The sequence below is a fragment of the Oncorhynchus gorbuscha genome, linkage group LG26 (assembly GCF_021184085.1).
Source record: "Oncorhynchus gorbuscha isolate QuinsamMale2020 ecotype Even-year linkage group LG26, OgorEven_v1.0, whole genome shotgun sequence".
NCBI lineage: Eukaryota > Metazoa > Chordata > Actinopteri > Salmoniformes > Salmonidae > Oncorhynchus > Oncorhynchus gorbuscha.
The window spans coordinates 39,428,911-39,449,928 of NC_060198.1; the positions used below are offsets into that span (position 1 = coordinate 39,428,911).

General features: G+C 45.4%; 1 pseudogene; it reads right to left on the reverse strand.

Annotated features, from left to right (window-relative positions):
* Nucleotides 1-20,693, reverse strand: part of LOC124015380 — a 28,435-nt pseudogene extending 7,742 nt beyond the window's left edge.
* Nucleotides 20,694-21,018: the final 325 nt, after the last annotated feature.

A 21,018-nucleotide genomic window follows, 5' to 3' on the forward strand; every position in this document is an offset into this window, starting at 1 on the left:
TCTAGTTACTAATACCCTGACTACACCGCTCGCGTCGCGTTGCAAAGTACATTTCGAAATCTCTGTTATTCAATTATTGCACCCACACTGCTCGTGCGCGTAAACATGCGTCTGCGTTGCCAAGGGCTAAAATAGAACTCCTATTTCTGACGATGAAAAGGCCTGGAAAGAGGTTAGATGACTGGAAACGATTCGGTTGACCATTTTACGTGTGGATTAATTGTCGTAGTAGAGGACCTTGTGCATTTCAGGTAAAATAACAACTCAGTGTTTATATCCCAGGGCAAATTAGCTAGCAACAGCAAGCTAGCTAAGTAGGAGAAATTAGCTAGCAAGTGCAAGCTAACCAGTTAATTGCTATAAATGTTTAATGCTTTTCGACCTGTCCCCAAATTAATGTCATTGGTTCAGAGTCTGTTTTGATATTTTAACTGGCGTGTTGTGATCACGTTTGGTGTAGGGGGACAAAATATATTTATACACGATGGCGCACGCGTACAGCCGGTTTGGGTTCCATGTAACCCTGTCAGGGCGACAGTCTGATCTGATTGAGTCTTGGCAGAGTGAGAGTGTGTACACAAGCGTACAGACTACATAGGCTATGTGAATTTGTTTGTCCAAGAAACACGTGTGTTTGTTTCAAAATATGGTTGATACACGTGAACGTGTCTGTGTGGCTAAACGCCGTGACTCTGCTGTATCTGTGTTCCACTCACTGGTCCTGAGGGCAGCCTCCGCCTCGTCCGGCGAGGGGTTCCAGTCTGCAGGACAGGCCCTGCCTGGGTTATACTCCCTCAGCATGTGGTGCAGTTGGGCTGGGTTCAGAGGCATGAACTCAGTCCTCAGAGAGCTCCATGATGCCTGAAACACACACACACATATATGTACACTCACACGTTACAAGAATATCAAAGTACAGGCACAAGGTCCATGATACAAGGAATATGATTGCATATTTCACAAAGGAGTAAACACGGCATCATTTAAATGCAAGAGCTGGCAGAGCTGTTTGATGTCATTGTTGTTAGTGACAGGGTAGCATTTCCTCAGTGGGGTTATTTCAACACAAAGCTATTCGTGTAAAACAAATATTTCAAACCACAAATCTGTCCAAGTACTGCAATTGCATATTTGTGTCATTCCTATGACAGATTATGTGGTGATGAATTCATTAGGAAAATACATCTAGGACTGTAAGTAATACTTGTCATGCCAACCTGTCACTGTCTGTAGTAATAATAAAATCAATACACACACACACACACACACACACACACACACACACACACACACACACACACACACACACACACACACACACACACACACACACACACACACACACACACACACACACACACACACACACACACACACACACACACACACACACACACACACACACACACACACACACACACACACACAATGGAGAAATGTTGAAATGCTTGATTGTGGAAGTCAATGTTCCTGAATGTCACATTTTCCATCTATTTGACTAAACATTGATGAATCGTGAACGTCAAGCGTCAGATGTCATCAGAAGATGTGCTAATTACAGAGTCTAGATTCCTGTATGTGTTATATGACTATGAACAATCAGGTGTTTTTTATCCTCTCAGTTGATCTCTCTCTGGTTAGTGGGAATAAACACACAAGAGACTTAACCTTCAACTATTTCCTCATTCACTCAGACACACCTTGGAGAGCTGAGGTGTTTTAATGACTCAGTAACTAACCAGAAAGACATAGGTGAATCATTTCAAGATGACATCATTGGCATAGACGTGTTATTGGTATGCTGACAGGCATTGTGTAGAATATATCAGACCATATTTACCCCAGCCTTGTAACCAGTCATTCCCCCAATGAGCACACCCTCTTTGTCGCATGACAGCACAGAGGCTGGCCAGAAGGAGGAGTTATGGGAATGTTTATAAGCAATAGACTTATTTTTTTACATTATTTTAAGTCTATATGTTCTATATCTACTATTTGACTTGGTGTATCCCAGTCATAAGTGGCATGACATTATGGCATCAATGACACAATCTTCCTAACTTTATATCATCAGTAATTACTGGAGACAGAGAGCTCAGCCATAACAAAACCATGCCACATCACTGGTAATTTACTGTCCCTCACTCCCCTTGAGCCCAGAACTCCAGATGGAAAACGAAGAAAATCACAAGGGTGTGTGCTCCATTTTACCAACCACAACATCTGACCCCGTGCCATGGGAGTGATCCATAAACAAAACCATCAGCCTCCTAGCAACAGTCCCCACGAATAAAGGAGAGAGGCAGCCTTTGACTGAGGGGAGACTGGTTCTACTACTGGGGAGCTGTTTTGGGGCTGTTACCATGGCTGCCTTCTGGTTAGATATTGAGAACATGTGTTGTCTCATACTGTATTAGCCCCTAATGGCTGTGGATGGAAGAGTGAAATGCTGCCCTGTCAGTCTTGTTGCACTGAGTCTCAGCAGGGTCCTTTCTCCATTCCTGGTGAATGAGTTCCATCAAAATAAAATCAGATCAAGAAACTATAAAAACTCTTGATCTAAATTAAATAGGAGGGCAGCTGCAGGAGAAAATACAACTTTCTGACTGAATTTGGATGCTTTAAGGCTGTGCAAACTGTGGTTTTAAGATAAAACCCACAACTATCCACAACAACAGTGCTGTAATTGGGATGAGTAGAAGGTGATTCTCTCATGTACTAACCCGGGAGAACATTACAAGACCATGACGTGTCCACAGCCTTCCTTGCAGCCCCTGGACATTCATAGGATGAGACATACAGTAGGGTGGGCCTGTCACGGCAGAGGTCACTCTTTTCTTTGAAGGTGACAGGGCTAAAGCTAGCCTTGTGTCACACACAGACTGGCAACAGGTTTTCCCCATCTTCCTTATCTTTTCAGGTGTCATAAACATGACCAGAAACAGGATGTGTGTGTGTGTGTTTTAACATTTGTTCCTCCACTTGTTTGTTACATTTGTTTATTTAAACTTTATTTAACTAGGCAAGTCAGTTAAGAACAAATTCTTATTTACATTGACGGCCTACACCGGCCAAACCCGGACGACGCTGGGCCAATTGTGCGCCGCCCTATGGGACTCCCAATCACGGCCGGATGTGATACAGCCTGGAATCGAACCAGGGACTGTAGTGATGCCTCTTGCACTGAGATGCAGTGCCTTGGACTGCTGCGCCACACGGGAGCCCCTTAGCTGGGTTATTCTATATGGTGGTCTCTGTCTCTAACTAGCCCACAGTGTTAACTAACCCACCCACCACCAGATATGTTACGGCTCAACTTCCCCCCAGTAAACATGATCCTCCTTTCAGTGGATTACAGAGAGAATGGCATTGCTTAAGGAAGGATTAACTACTCCGTGGCACACAGTTTAAAGCCACAGGCATCAACAACGTGGGATTTAAACATACAGTGAACCTGGCCATGACCCCACTCTCCGAGGATGTCTAAGGGGGAGTTGAGATATGCAAAAAACACATTTCCAATTCACACGTCTATAATATACACACTTGTACATGTGTGAAACAGGATAAATGAATTAATTATAATTATGAATTATTATTATGTATATTTGTTTAAGTTCTTGGTGCAAGGACTGCCTATCTGTCACGTTCTGACCTTTATTTCCTTTGTTTTGTATTTATTTAGTATGGTCAGGGCATGAGTTGGGTGGGCAGTCTATGTTCGATTTTCTATGATTTGGGGATTTCTATGTTTCGGCCTAGTATGGTTCTCAATCAGAGGCAGGTGTCATTAGTTGTCTCTGATTGAGAATCATACTTAGGTAGCCTGGGTTGCACTTTTTGTTTGTGGGTGATTGTCTATGTTGATTGCTTGTTTTAGTACAGTTCTCATTAGCTTCACGGTTGTTATTTTGGTTATTGTTTTTGTATAGTGTTTCAGTGTTCAGTGTTTTCTTTATTAAAATGAATGATGAACACATGCCACGCTGCATTTTGGTCCTCCGATCCTTCTCGCCTCTCCTCTTCAGATGAAGAGGAGGACGACCGTGACACTATCTTGGCAAAATGTGTATTTTCTTCATCAATAAATGAGAAGTCATTGCATAATACGTGATGTAGAGTACAATTTGGTGGGAAAAAAATTCCATTGTTTCCAAGCATTCTTTTCCCTCTCCCACAGCTCTGTCAGGCTTTTTTAATGATGTCATGTGGTGGCGCATGTGAGTTCCACTCAGCTGACATCCGTCAGTGAAAATAAGCTTTCAGCTCTAACATTTTCAATCTGTTCCATACCTTGTAAAACACCTGTGGTCTACAATGGATACATTCAGAATTGCTATAGTGGACAAAAATGTTGTCATTAATACCCCATTGCTTCATTGCTTTACCATTACATCTAGGTGTTGACATCACACCGATAGTGTTAAGACCAGTCTAACTGTTCTCATAACATCAGAAGTGTGTATCGTACCTGAGGCCTGCAGTGTTTTTCCAGACCTGATCACTGGCCAGGGCAGGGGAATGTTTAGTAAGGTGCTATAGAGGTATAAAACCAACAGTCTGTGTACACACACCTTCTCCCACAACTAGTGTGGCAGTGAACAAACAACATCTCTCACCCCACAATGGCCCATTCAAACTATACTCGCAATGTTATTATCTTATAACTACTTCAACAGTATCACCTCCATCAAAGACAACATGCATTTCTAAGAGTAAAACCTAGTTAGCAATGAAATGTAGGGAAACAGAGTTTCAGTGATGATTCAAGAATGTTTTCAATGTTTTGTGAGATTTTCCTAAATACTTCCCAAAGGTTTCCCACTCGAGGCATGTTCGGTATGCCAATACTCTCCCGTGGGCAGATTCTGCATTTAGACCAAAGAATCTGCCGGGACTGAATGGGATCCCAGCGATAACGAACTGCAGTAGTTTCAGTCTTTGTGTTTTCGACACTGGTTATATGGACGTATCAGGTTTGAACGAAGGCGGGGCTTAAACTGCTTGGCTACAAGTGATTCACACGTAGCCCACACAGATCGGAAGGGGGAGGGGGCTTTGGATAAGAGTTTCTTTTTGCGAGTCTGGAGACTTTGCTAACTGCCGGAACTCACAATTCCTAACACATATAGACCCAGAAGTAAATCACACAGTTGACCAAATTAATAATGATTTTACTTTTGGGTTAACAGACATTAGTGTACCAATAATGAGCTGAGACACTTGGTGATGTACAGTCTAATACACTGTAAAATACAATTTTGATACACTATATATATATTCAGACTGCTTTGGACATCTTGGCTACATTGTTATTTAGTGCTCTCCAAACCAAAACAGGAAGTGAAAATAAAGGAAGTGCCCTCTGACCTGTAGTAGGTTCTCCTTGGGCGTTGCCAGCAGATTGACAGCAGCAGAGAGCTTCTGGAAGAACTCCACAGCCAGGTCCCCTAGACCCATCCCCTGTATCCAGTCCAACAGCAGGTCCAGGTTGGCCCTGATCTGGACCCCTCTAGACCACTGGTAGAACCCACCTCCAGAGCCTGCAGAACAAAACACCACTCAGACATGCTCATGTAATTTCAATCATAGCTATTGAGTATAATGAAACTTCTATAAGATGCAGCATGCTAGCAGATACCCATAGACCTCCAGTTATTGCACTAACGCTAGTTAGCATTGGCTCATGAAACTACCTCTAACGTTCTCCATAGTGGACACAGAAACATAACAATGATATCCACAAGTTTATCTTACTCTGGGGAAAGTCCAAATCCCAAAGTATCCCATTAACACATACAGTATGTATTTTATGAGGATACTTGTGATAGGACTTTGAGGATTTTAAGATTTGATCCTACAAAACCCCATGAGTCAGAAACAGAGCATGTTGGAGGTCTCACCTCTCTCCATGAGTGCGTTGAAGAGGGATGCGTTGGTGAAGAAGAAGAGGTAGGCGCAGAGCTGTGAGCTGATGTCAGAGTGCACCTGGAAGGCGTTGAGCAGAGACAGCGCCTCCTTCAGGACATCCAGGATGCCACTCAAGCCCTCGGGCACACGCAGCTGCCCGCTCTCCGAGAACGGGTTCCCATCCAGCAGGCCTGGCAGTGCCGAGTACATACTCTGAGGACAGAGAGAGGCATGCTAGAGGCGTTAGTCACAGCTACATGACTTTACCTCACTGTACCATAGTCTAGCACAGCACCTCTCTGAGGAGAGAGAGGGAGATAAGAAACCTTAGTCACAGCTACTGTACCCAGTACCACTAATACGGAAAGTATACTGCATTATATATTGATCTTTAAAAGGGACGTTTTGGCAGCGATTCTCACTTTATCAGCCATACTCTCTATAAAATAAACCTTCATCAACATGCAAACATTTGTTGACAGATTCAGTAAAACTGCAGTGGAATCAGTGACTTAATCAACAGGGCTATGCCCACTGACCCTGAGCTCCCTGAGCCAATCAGAAAACTGTCAGGGCCCAAGGAGGAGGGGTTACAGAAAGCCAGACAGGAACAGACACACTTCCCCTCCAAAGGGGGATTGCCAGGGGCCTGATAGCCAGGGACCTGATAACCAGGGGCCTGAGGCTGTCCAGTCTTGACACTCACCATTGTTAACAGTGTACCATACACAGTCCTGGGAATCCCATTGATAACACAGGTGCCACTGCCATTCCTGACAGAAACACAAATGTTTCCCAGTGACTCAACCCTGTTCTGCCCCCTCTAGCCTCCTGATAATTCCCATAATAAATACATGCCAAGTATCATAAACTAGCTGATAATAGCCCATGCTGTTGACTACTAAGGAATGGTAATGCCAGTGAGTAATGGCGTGTTTTGTCTCATGGTTGGTTATTCCACCAATTAGGTGTCTTTTGAGTAGTGTAACTTGTTGGGAAAAACAAAAATGTTATATTTCACCTACTTTTAGCAGTACACTTTTAGCAGTATTTCACCTACTGTCATAAACAGTACATGTTCTAAAAAAATACTTTTTTTCCAACTCAAGAGGTTAAATTTAAATTCATGTAACAGGGTTGACCTTAAAAGGATACTGGCAATGAGGCCCTTTATCTACTCCCCCTAGAGTCAGATGAACTTGTGGATACCATTTTTATGTCTCTGTGTCCAAAACGAAGGAAGTTTGTGGAAGTTTCGCGAGCCAGTGCCAGCTAGCGTTAGCGTAATGACTGGAAGTCTGAGGGGTTTCTACTTGCATGCTTAAAATGAATCACTAATCACATGAAGGGGCTGAGTCACTGGCTTACTGGTGCTCTTTCATGCCGTCCCTAGGAGGTGTGCGTCACTTGAGTGGGTTGAGTCACTGTGATCTTCCTGTCTGGGTTGGCGCCCCCCCTTGGGTTGTGCCGTGACGGAGATCTTTGTGGGCTATACTCGGCCTTGCCTCAGGATGGTAAGTTGGTGATTGAAGATATCCCTCTAGTGGTGTGGGGGCTGTGCTTTGGCAAAGTGGGTGGGGTTATATCCTTCCTGTTTGGCCCTGTCCGGGGGTATCATCGGATGGGGCCACAGTGTCTCCTGACCCCTCCTGTCTCAGCCTCCAGTATTTATGCTGCAGTAGTTTATGTGTTGGGGGGCTAGGGTCAGTCTGTTATATCTGGAGTACTTCTCCTGTCTTATCCGGTGTCCTGTGTGAATTTAAGTATGCTCTCTCTAATTGTCTCTTTCTTTCTTTCTCTCTCTCGGAGGACCTGAGCCCTAGGACCATGCCTCAGGACTACCTGGCATGATGACTCCTTGCTATCCCCAGTCCACCTGGCCGTGCTGCTGCTCCAGTTTCAACTGTTCTGCCTGCGGCTATGGAATCCTGACCTGTTCACCGGACATGCTACCTGTCCCAGACCTATTATTTGACCATGCTGGTCATTTATGAACATTTGAACATCTTGGCCATGTTCTGTTATAATCTTCACCTGGCACAGCCAGAAGAGGACTGGCCACTTCTCATAGCCTGGTTCCTCTCTAGGTTTTGGCCTTTCTAGGGAGTTTTTCCTAGCCAACGTGCTTCAACACCTGCATTGCTTGCTGTTTGGGGTTTTAGGCTGGGTTTCTGTACAGCACTTTGAGATATCAGCTGATGTACGAAGGGCTATATACATGCATTTGATTTGATTTGTTTGATTTGATGAAGGCCAAAAAGATCATTAAAAAATAAAATAGCCATCACTAGCACATTAGAGGCTGCTGCCTATATGCATAGACTTGAAATCACTGGCCACTTTAATAAATGGAAGACTAGTCACTTGAATAATGTTTGCATATCTTGCATTACTCATCTCATATGTACAGTATATACTGTATTCTATCTATCTATCTTTAGTCTATGCTGCTCTGACATTGCTTGTCCATATATTTATATATTCTTAATTCCAATTCTTTTTTTGTTAGATATTACTGCACTGTCGGAGGTAAAAACACAAGCATTTCGCTACACCCGCAATGACATCAGCTAAAGATATGTATGTAACCAATACAAATTGATTTGATGATCTTCAGCAAATATAACTAAGCGTTTACAAAGATGGTGATAACTTTGATAAATGTTGATGTTAAGTGAGTTAAGATCTTCCTAGAAGTCACAGAGGGACGTGTCAAAATGCACATTTCTTTATTCATATTGAAAATCAGATTTATTGAATTTTCCATCTGTTCTATACTAAAGGGACCTTCATTTAATGTAATTTTTGTGTACAATTTCCACTTTAAATAGCAAAGGGACGCAAAAGTCACTCACTTCGTGGAACGACCCACATACTGGTCAAGGTAGAGGAAGGCATTAGCAGAGCAGGAAAACAAGCAGGAAAACCTGTTTCCCAACAACAGTTCAATGCCCAACAGTTAGTGGTTTTCTGATAGAATGCAACCTGTTTGAAAAGTTGTGCTGGAGTTACTACCCTGACGTCATTGCTTATTTCGTGTATGGGCGGGTGGCGGGAGGGATTTGAAAATTCAAGCTAGATCTAGGACTCATCTTTGTATCTGTGCCATTATAGTGTCGGTGACAGCATGGGCAGCTCAATTGAGGCTCTCCCCATTTTAATTTAGTACATTTTTTTCTTCTTCATTGGCTGATTCCTCCCTACCCTGTTGACTACTTTAAAATGGTGGTAGCCCTCAATGGCAATGTCCATGTTAAAATGGATTATATCCATGAGGAGTCATCTATCTTTCTGGATGGGAGCACGCACGCACGCACGCACGCACGCACGCACACGCACACAAACACACACACACACACACACACAGCTCTGGGTGAGTGGAAAGGGGAAACAAGGTGACACTGAAACATGTACAGCTCCACTACTCTTTTTGCTATGACCATTGACCAATATAGGGCCCTGGCAGACCACAATCTGGTAAAAGCTTTAACATAAACAAAACCCTTGTTCTATGGTTCAACAAAATAAACTTTAAACAGGCACATTCTTGCTTCCACCAAAAGTGAGAAGGACCCAAACAAGAGGAAGCCAAGTTCTGACCATTGATCACTCAATAAGTAAAAAATACTTTGAGTCACAGTGCAGAGATCCTGGCCTTCTCCCGCTCTTCCCTCCTCCCCCTTCTCCACCCTCCTCTTCCCCTTTCTCCACCCTCCTCTTCCCCTTTCTCCACCCTCCTCTTCCCCTTTCTCCACCCTCCTCTTCCCCTTTCTCCACCCTCCTCCTCCCCCCTCCTCCCTCCTCTGACACAGCTCTCTGCCATTGTTTTAGTCCATGACATCACCCCTCAGGCAGCCAGGTTAGCAAGCACGTATCATGACTAAGACAGACACTTCAGAGGCTCTGAAAGATCATTAAGACCTGCCTGTTAAATCCCAATCACCATACATACATTCCTTCAACCACAGGTCACTAGATAGATTAGAGACCAGTTCTGCAGAGCTACAGGTGCTGGTTAGTTATTAAGCTGAGATTGGCCGAATGAAGGGAACTGGGGATCGTATTCTCCAGTACAGCATTAAAAGTCCAACTGTTTTAGAATATAAAGTTAAAATGTTGGTAGCATGTCTGAGAAAACATACATGGCTGTGGGTGTGAGCTTGAGTAGTTTGTTGACAGAAATTGGGTCATACTGGCACAACAAGTGTCACAATTCATCTAAGGTATAGACTTGGCCTGTGTTTCTCACTTGACCCCAGAACGTGCAGTGAGTACCCCGCCCATCCCTCCTTGTGGTGTGTCTATGTGAAGACAGACCCTCTGTTCCTGAGCAGGAAACAGACTTTTGGAAAAGGCCACTACTCTGCCCTGCTTCTCCACCGGACTACAGCTGCTTCCCTGACCACTGCACATCCAACCACCACCAAAACGAAGCCTGCTTTCCCCTGAGCTCCAGTGGTGACTGTCTAACTAGAGCCTGTAACTATTGGGGGGAAAAATGACCTTCCCCTCACCATGTAAACATGTAAATGTACCTGTCAACAGGGAAAATCAACAGGGAAAGTTGACAGGCATGTGTAAGCCTTCTTTTATCAATGGTTTCTGTCATGAAACGGAAATCTAGGGACAGGAAGAGGTGGTCTCGGAGCATTCAAAACAACAGCAGCACATACAATCCTGTTCCCTGTTCCCACCCATGCCGGTGCTCCCTCCCATCCTGGAACAGTCATCGCCAGGCATTGGGTGTCTATTGCTGGTCTCTGGGTTACTGTGGCAGTGATGGTGCTCTGTTAATGCCATAGAGTTAGTTACAGGGCCCAAACATAGGAAACTCCAGTAAACCCTGCCTGGGAGTGTCTTCCTGGGGCTCACTGTTGAACAGGATAGACCTTTTGTTGCTCTCTATAAACATTACAAAAGACTTTGGAAATACCCTCAAAGTGTATTTACAGAATATTAAAAAGATGATAAGTAGTCCTTTATTCCACTGGAAAAGATGACACTATCTGACACGCCTATCCTTACTGAGAGAGCCAGAGAGACTGTGCATGTTTCCCCTGGATTCTTATTATCGGCTTATTGTCTGGTATGCTACCAGCAAACGGAGAATGGTGTTCATAAGGTCTCTAGTCCTGCTTCCCGTAGTCCACAGGCAAAGGATGGCTTTCTATTTGGGCTGTGCAAGGTTTTGTGGAGCAAATAGTCAAGGATGTTATTATTTGTGTACATGTGCGGTGTGTGTGCTAATTGTGTGCGCGAGGCACGTGTCTATGTTTGTGTGCATGTTGCATGCATGTAATCTATTGGTGAGTGTATCAGTGGAGGCTGGTGAGGGGAGGACGGCTCATAATAATGGCTGGAACGGAGCAAATGGAATGCTATCTACAATGTATGATTATAGTATGTGTGACTATGCACTGACCTTGGTGAGGTAATAGACAGACTGCTGGAAGGTGAACATGATGACCTCCTCCAGGACCGTCATGGCCTCCTCACTGGCAGTCCTAGTGGACCACATCTCTGACTCCGGCTCTGAGCCCTCCTCCTCCTCTTCCTCCTGCCTCCAGGGCAGCAGCTGGGGAACGTCATGCTGGATGAAGTGCAGCAGCTCGATGGAGTTGGCCATCCACAGCACCAGCGGCCGCAGGCCTGGGATCAGCTCCTCTATGCTCAGCAGCTGCACATCCTCTGGCTCCTGATGGACATCACTGAAGCTCCTGCAAGGGGAGACATATAGACAGGTCTGAGTTCAGTCCAACAGCCAACAAATACCCTGTACTGGGTGAATGGCACTAAAAGTGGCTTGCGAGTGACTCATATTTTACAGCATGTCTCTATCCTTTGGGAATGAATGCTAATTTAAACCATTACATTTGATTTCCATGTACAATTGAGTGAAATATGAAATGAAACATTCATTCTTAAAAATCCTTCCTCCTTTCTCAGCAGGCAGCCAAAGCACAGCTTTGGAATACAGTGCCCTGCAATAATGTTCCATAACATTAAATCTTCATGAGCTATCATTTTGACTTCATACACTTCAATGGGCGGCAGATAGAGAAGTATGAACATCAAGAGACCATGACTCATTCTCAGCTTCTTATTCTGTAAAGAAGTCACTGGGACATGTGACAATGAGAGAATACTATATCTGTGTACTATACATCCCTCCCAGAAATTCAAGTAGCATTGTTGTTGGAAGGCAGTAGCATCATATTCTAAGACTCCGAGCTCTACATACAGTCTGTATATGACTCAGAGCAAACACTAAAGTTGAAAGGGGTGTTAGTGTCAGAGGCAGCAGGTTGCCACTGTTCTGCAAGCTGTTGTCATCTTTGCTGTTCATTGTTAGCATTTCTGGGGCAGGCTGAGTGATTGAGGTTGGAGAGGCAGCTACTCACCTTTCTGGTTGGATCACAGCAAGCTCCTTTGTCTTCTCCTGCAAGGAGATAAACACAACATTCATTTCAAACCAGCAGCAAGCCTATCTAAATGATATTCCATCCTGATGACACCTTTGATTACATTTCTTTCTTTACAGTACCCTTGAGACACACAGTATGTTGAATTCACAACGATTCAAGGTTTATTTGTGGTGTGATGAAATAAAAGGTCAATTGTTTGACTGGAGAGAGTGCATTGTTTTTGTGCATAGTGGAGGTGCATAGTTTTACTCACCCACATGGTGAGCTGGATCTGACTGGCTATGCGGAGCAGCAACCTTCGGAAGTGTGTCAGCTGGAACGTGGTAGCTGAGTGTTGGATGGACAGGCTCAGCAGGAAGGCAGGGGTCAGTTTGGCCTCGTCCCCATTGGGGTTCACCATGACCAGGACCTCCTGCAGGACCCTGTCCTCCTGCTCCAACTCATAGCTCAGAGATACCTCTCCACCCTCTGGGTCCTTCCACCGGGGAGGAGCCGGCTTCCTCTGGACCTTAGGGCATTTCATGGGGAGGGCGGAGCCACATGATTGACAGGAGGATGACACTCCCACTCCTCCGTCATGGGCGGGGCAGAGTTGTTTCATCCAGAGAGGGGTCTGTGGGGCCCCTGGGGGCGGCAGTGGGGTCTTTAAACATGAACAGGTAGTGTCGGCCCAGACCCACCAGGTCCCCAGGTGTCAGCTCCACCTCCTCCTTCAGGAGGAAACCATTCCGGGTGACGGGGGCGCCATGGAGGGGCTTCAGCAGGGTTAGAGTCCGCTTGGTGTCCCCCGGGAAGGAGTTGGTAGAGTCCAGGCGCCTGACACAGCAGTGCTGGGGAAGAATGTCTGGGGCAAAGAGGAGGATGTCCACCTTGAGCCTTTCCTCGTCCTCTCCGTTACAGTGCTCCCTGCAGCAGCCGAAGATGGTGGTGGTGCCACTCATTAAGTAGATGACAAAGTCCTGCAGCGTAGAGGAGGGGCAATGAAAGGTCAACCAGCAGAATCCATGAGAATGACTGGCACAATAATTAATGTACTGGTTTCAGTTTGCAATATGCTGATTTTGCAGAGAGCCACATCAATTTCCAGAAATACTCCAAATAAACATTGATAAAAGATACAAGTGTTATTCACAGAATTAAAGATAGACTTCTCCTTAATTTAACCGCTGTGTCAGATTTTTTAAAAACTTTACGGAAAAAGCACACCATGCAATAATCTGAGTACGGCGCTCAGAGACCAAACCAGCCAAAGCAATATCCGCCATGTTGGAGTCAACATTAGTCAGAAATAGCATTATAAATATTCACTTACCTTTGATGATCTTCATCAGAATGTACTCCCAGGAATCCCAGTTCCACAATAAATGTTTGATTTGTTCGATAAAGTTCATAATTTATGTCCAAATTCCTCCTTGTTGTTAGCGCGTTCAGCCCAGTAATGCATCTTCATGAGGCGCGAGCACTAGGTCCAGACAAAGTCCAAAAGTTCCGTTACAGTCCGTAGAAACATGTCAAACGATGTATAGAATCATTCTTTGGGTGTTTTTAACTTAAATCTTCATTAATGTTCCAACTGGAGAATTCCTTTGTCTGTAGAAAAGCAATGGAACGAGAGCTACCTCTCACGTGAACGAGTGTCACGAGTTTGTGGCACTCTGCCAGACCACTGACTCAAACAGCCCTTATGAGCCCCTCCTTTACAGTAGAAGCCTCAAACAAGTTTCTAAAGAGGGTTGCCATCCAGTGGAAGGGACTGAGTAGCAGGCAGTTTACTCTGGGCACGCTTTTTATCCAAACGTGAAAATGCTGGATTGTGTATGTGTGCCATTCCGAGGGTGAATAGGCGAGACAAAATATTTAAGTGCCTTGAACGGGATATGCTAGCAGATGCCAGGCGCACCAGTTTGTGGCAAGAACTGCAGCGCTGCTAGGTCTTTCACGCATTTCCTGTGTGTATCAAGAATGGTCCAACACCCAAAGGACATCCAACCAACTTAACACAACTGTGGGAAGCATTGGAGTCAAGATGTGCCAGAATCCCTACGGAACGCTTTCGACACCGATGGGGTGCCAACAAATTAAGGCTGTTCTGAAGGCAAAATATTAGGAAGGGTTCTTAATGTTTTGTACACTCAGTGTATGTGGGAACCCCTTCAAGACTGTTGGAAAAGCATTCCAGGTGAAGCTGGTTGAGAGAATGCCTGTGTGCAAATCTGTCATCAAGGCAAAGGGTGGCTACTTTGAAGAATCTGTTTAACACTTTTTTGGTTACTGCATGATTCCATATGGGTTATTTCATAGTTTTGATGTCTTCACTGTTATACATACAATGTTGAAGCTAGTAAAGATAAATAAAAACCCTTAAATGAGTAGGTGTGTCCAAACGTTTGACTGGTACTGTATATATGTACCATTTCAGGTCCCCGGTGATGTGCACACTGAGGAAGCTGAAGCTTTTGATCTTCTCCACTGCAGCCCTGTTTATGTGGATGGGGGCAGGCTCTCTCTGCGGTCTCCTGTAGACCTCAATCAGCTCCTTCCTTTAGTTGACGCTGAGGGAGAGGTTATTTTCCTGGCACCACTCCGCCAGGGCCGTTACCTCCTCCCTGTAGGCTGTCTCGTTGTTGTTGGTAATCAGGCCTACCACTGTTGTGTCATCAGAAAACTTGATAATTGAGTTGGAGAAGTGTGTGGCCACGCAGTCATGGGTGAACAGGGAGTACAGGAGTGGGCTGAGCACCCCTGTGGGGACCCTCTGTTGAGGATCAGTGTGGGGAGGTCATGACCTTCTAATACCACCCGTCGCTCGGTCATCCGTCCCAAGACTATTAAATCCAATTTATGGTTGATCTGAAAATGTAGTCGGAGGCATGCAGGGGCCAAATCAAGCTCCGTACCGCATCGCACCTCTCAAATGTTTTAACAATGCGAAGGGCTCCTTATACCTCCGCATTGACATGATTTGTTGATGGTAGGTGGGGGTGGTACGTCATGTATAAACACAAACTCACTTCCTTGACCACTTTCTTAACTATAACACTGCTCTGCTCCGCTAAGATTGAGTATGAAAGCCCTGACGTCTGCGGAGGCTACATCGCAGTAAATGCTGTACGGCCACTTCAGACATCTGATTGACCATGCAGAGCCTTTCAGGCAGGTCATGATACTGTATCATCCTAGCTAGCATGGAAGCCAATCAGCCACTGAGCAGTGTGTGCGAGCACATACACTTAACTAACTAAATGGTTCGAGTCCCTGGCTCCATATGGACTATTCAAAGCAATATTCAAAACAACCTTTATTTATTTTCCTGCACATGATATCTGGCAGAATAGATCAAACTGTCTAGGAAGGGAGTTAATAGCTGTGAGTCAATGTGAATTGTGACTACACTGACCTGCACTTGAATAACAACACTTACAAGGAAATCAAATCCACTACAGCTCTCATGGTTCATAGGTGATTAAGTTCAGGAAAATCTGGTCTGGAAACACAAAGACACTTACGAAAATAACTAGTCAAGCCTGAGAAAAACTATTTCATTTATGGAGCTGGAACATTTCTATTCCACAGGACTGATATATGAGTGACTTATTGTTGTCGAGTGGCCAGACCAGGGGCGGGCTCAGTACTTCCCCCAGTATCTGGCACACCCCACCCAGTGTCCTGCACACTCAGCAGTCTCCACAATGAGGAACAAACAACAAAGAGCAGCAGCATTTCCTGTTTCTAGGAATGGGCCTGGCCCTCTGGCCCTCTGGCCCTCTGGCCCTCTGGCCCTCTGGCCCTCTGGCCCTCTGGCCCTCTGGCCCTCTGGCCCTCTGCATTGCATTGAAATATCCAGAATGTTTTGTAAAGGCAGAAAAGTGCAGAAAAAATCTGTCACCCACAGAAATCTCTTTTTGAGAAGAATATTATCATTTTTTGTTGAATGTGCAGCTTTTGTGCCTAAATGTGCATGTGTGTTCTGGCATGCACGAACCTGTGTGCAAATGTCTAGGCTAGACATGTGTATGTGACCATCCACTGAGATGGTTTAGACATTACAGTGTTCCTTCTGCTCTATTCTCTAATACTATGTACCTTTAATCAGGGCTATCTCCACCTCCACTGCAGAGCCAGCAGGGCAGAGCTGAACTGTGATTGTGAAAACAGTGATCCTTATCTATTCAACGAGCCCTGACGACAGATAACACATCCCAGTGTGGGAACTCTACTGCTGGGCCAGGGCCAGCTCCATCTTCCCGCCTCTCCAGTACATGACCCAGGCTGGCCCACTCAGTGTGTGGACACGAGGATCACCTGTCCACAACATGCCGGTCTACTCAGACTCTGCTTGAGCTCGTGGCTCTGAGTCCAATACTCTGAGCCCATTGTAATCCAGCAGCAAGGCTCAGTCTCTCGCTGTCCCTGTTATAGCATCCTCACTGCAGTTAAAGCCCTCTGCTCTCTGCTCCTCTCTCTCACTGTCTCGCTCTGTTTCTGGGGATTTTAACCCCAGGTCTTAACCTAAGAGGTTCAGTGGGAGCCTCTATAGTGTAGCGGAGTACACTTGTTTACGCCTCAGTGTCTCTGATAAGCCTTTCGTCAGTGTTTCTGCCACCCTGCCAAGAGACACTTGAGAACCTTGAAAGGTCTTCAATGGAGCAGCCATCCGGCTCAACCAATTAAAGCTGCTGCTATGTGGCTGCCCAGGCCCTCTGTGAAGGATTTCAGCATGACATCTCTCTGTCGCAGCCGGACTCATTCTCCAACCATACAAGCCTATTCTGAGCCTAACTATTCAAGGACAGACTGACTCTAATCTAACAAATTGACTCCAGCTGTGTAAACTGAAGCCAAGCCTTTCATTAAAGTTAGTCATCATTTAAGTTAATCAATAATCCGATAGACAAACAAATCCATCTGGGTTTAATGTATAACAGTGGCAACAGCTTCACTTTCCAGTTTTCCTACCTGTCTGTAGCTGTATCCCTGCAGCAGCAGGAAGTAGGGAAGTCAAAGGGCGGGTGGATGGAGTACTGGGTGGTGTTGTCGTCACTGCTCTCCGTCTCCTCCTTCTCCATGCCCAGACGCAGGGCCTCCTTGTCGGCCTCGGCCTCCCGGGTCCTCCCTGATGAGCTGGGCCTTCTGCTGGGCCCGTACGGCCTCCTTCTCCATGGCAGACAGGTCCATCTCACTGAGACTCCTCCACATCCCCAGGCCCTCCACATCCTTACCACTGCCGTCCATGAACAGAGAGGTGACCCGCGAACGGCCCTTCTGGAGCTTACGAGCCTGGGCGTTGATACCTGGGGCAGAGAGGAGCATGGGAGAGAGGGAGGATGAGACTAGATGCAGAGAAGTGATTATTAATCGTGTATTCATAGTTTATTACAAAATCATTGATTGTGTTCTGATATAGTTACTGTAACATAAACTTAATCATCTATGCATAAACTGAAATTCACAGTATGCTAAACACTCTATAAACTATTAGTGGAGATTTTCCATCAAATCATTCCAGTCCATCACACACCACCATATCATAATGTTTTACTGAGTTGGCTATCAGTCAAACCAAACATAGAAGGGGAAGGAGAGGAAATCTGGAGGTGTAATGAGAGGTGTTGTCCTCTATCTGATATCAACAGGCGTTCCTGGCTGTTGGGCTGATGTACCGCAACATAAACACTATTCAGCTCATTTGGAGCCATTAAGCACCATGGAATGTCCAGAGAGCTCAGCTTCACACCCAGCTAACAGCTCCTGCTCCCAGGCCTTATCAGCTGTGGAAGTGGGCGTTTTTCCACATTGTTCTGCCACACTGTGTCAGGGGGGCTGGTCAGGCATGCAGGGGGGGAAACTTCCCCCAGCTTCCCCCAATCAGAGTGGAGCAAAGAGAGTGGAGGGTGATGTGTGGTTGTGGGGTTTGATGAAAACTGAGACAAACGCACTGAGACAAACGCACTGAGACAAACGCACGCCAAAGTCAACAAGACCACACAGTGTCCAGTGTGCAGGAAGCAAGCTCTGATGGAAAGAATAACATGTGGAGTGGTGGACACATTCAGGCCCCAGCAGAAAAAGCTGATCCAGCCACAGCCAGTCCCCTGCCCTGGGGGCTTCAGAGGGACCTGTTGGGACCCTGTTGTCAATCCCAGATAAGAGAGAGGGGACACTCTGACCTTGTCTACCCCTCACTGCAGCTTCTGTTTTTCTCTGACCTCTCACTTGCCTGCCATCTCCCTGCTCTGTCTCATGATAAGCTGGACAATGGATTATGTTACCAAAAACTTAGTGACAGAGATAGGAGATCAAATGCCACCCCAACAGAGACAGAATGATGACCTGGGCTTTAGGTTGTTGTTAGTGGGGTCACTGAGCTGCACCTGTGTGGTTGACGTACCTGCAGTGACGGTGTCGGTCTCTTTAGCAGTCTGTTCCTCTACGCTCACTCTCTTCTGGATCTCAAAGCGTCTGGAGAAGCCTTCTTTGGGTTTCCATAGCGACTGCAGCATGAGGGGCTTCTCGTGGTCACCCACGACCGAAAGCACTCTGTCTTCCATTGGTTGTCTGCTCCGGTCTGGCCAATCACGTCGCACAGCACATATCGACTGGTATCCTCCTTCTCCAGACAGTATCTAAGCAATGATAAAAGAGATTCAGTCAGAATACCATGATATGATCTAATTCCCCCTGAAATAAAATGGCTTTGATATCATTTGGGTAAAATATCCATATCACCAGCTTTAAGTGATATGCAATGGTTCCCACTATATTGGGATGAGCAGTATTGCAGTCCATGCCATTCAGCCTTGAGGAATGTTCCCTTTCTGCTTGCCTGTTAGCACTAAAGCTAATGCTAACAAATCACATTATGCCAGTGGGCATCCCTAACCCCTCACCTCTCCAGGGCCTCTTTGACAAGTTCCTTGGCACTGGAGCGAGTCGTGGCCAGCACGCTCTTGTAGTTGGTTCCCTGGCAAATGTCGCTGCCAAAGATCTTTAGGATACCTGGGGCAGACATCTGACTGGACAGCTCAGCAGGGTCATCTGCAGCCTGCAGGTCCCCCGCCATGCTCCTGCCACCTGGGACATGCCCCTGTCCACTGTCGCCCCGCAGGAGGGGGCTCCGGTTGAACACCGCCGACAGTCTGTTGTTGTGGCGGCGGATTTTGTTCTTGGCCGGCTGCCTCACGCCTGTACTCTCTGCGGAATGGGTTGTGCCATCCGAGGTGTTGGACCTGAGAGAGGGAGAAATGGATGGATAGATGAAAGAGAGAGAGAGAGAGAGAGAGAGACATAAATAAGAGACAGAGACATAGATAGTGAGAGAGTGAAACAGAGAGAGCAAGGCAAAGATGTAAATGAAAGTGAGAGTTGAAGAGAGGACACAAAATTAATGGGTAATTAATAAGAGGACAGTATTTCGGGCACCTCTCTTCAAATAAATTATATTTATATTGAAGGCCATAAGGCCATTTGAATATAGAAAATCACAGGCAGCTGCATGTAAAAAAACTGAAATCCAATTCTGCAAAATAAGGGTACCCCATTTTAAATCCCCCACAAAGTAGACACACTGGATATAAATAATAGGACTTACTGCAGGGATCCATTGCTTGGCTTCCTCCCCAGCTTTGCCAGGCTCTTCTTCGGCGAGCGGATCAATAGGCCCACTGGGAAGTTGAGGGCTTGCTTGGATACATGACTACTTCGTTCCTCCGAAATCATCACGACTTTGTTCAGATGTAGGCTATATTATAGGTCAAAGTGCTCCCTATAAAGCACCGTAAGGTAGGCACTATTCTCAAAATAAACTATTTGTGACAAATATACTCAGTCCATCGTGGTATTTGACACTGGAATCCAAACGTTCTCATGTTGATGAAGCCAACTAAGAATTTGTCAGTTCAGACAGTTTGTTAATTAACTAACTCTGACAGGTTTTCGTAAAGAAGCACGGCGTGGAGAAAAGTTATTCTCGTCCAGTGGCATTAGACATCAGGCAACTTCCAAAATACACTCGCTTTCAAATTACAGTTATATTCCGAATTTCCAACTCAACAATATCGACTGTAGTCCGTTCGATACAATTGTTGCTGAATTATATTCCATGAACAGAAGTTATTTGGTCAGAATCAGATACAATATATCCACGTTCGGGACAGACATACGAGCGCTAGTTTTAAAAAGCTTTTATCTTATAAAAATAAATAAATACATCCAATGTGAATTACTTCTAATAAATGATCTATTTCAGATACTTAACTGGACTATTTGTTATTCGAAGCACCTTGCGAATCTTAACCTGTCTGCTCCATGCCATCTCTCCTTATCCCGTTGGACGCATTCAACAGTTCAGTGCCCAACACATACTGGTTGTCTGGTAGAATGCAACGTGTTTGAAAAGTTGTGCTGGAGTTACTATCCTGACGTCATTGCTCATTTCGCGCATGGGAGGGTTGTTGGGAGGGATTTGAAAATGCGATGTACTGAGTGAAGGAGCACCCATAGAGCTAAATATAGGACTCATCTTTGTATCTGTGCCATTATAGTGTCGGTGAAAGCATGGGCAGCTCAATTGAGGCTATCTCCATTTTAATTTAGTAAATGTTTTGTTCTTCGTCATTGGCTGATTCCTCCCAACTCATAGGAATACCTACCCAGTTGACTACTTTAAAATTGTGGAAGCCCTCAA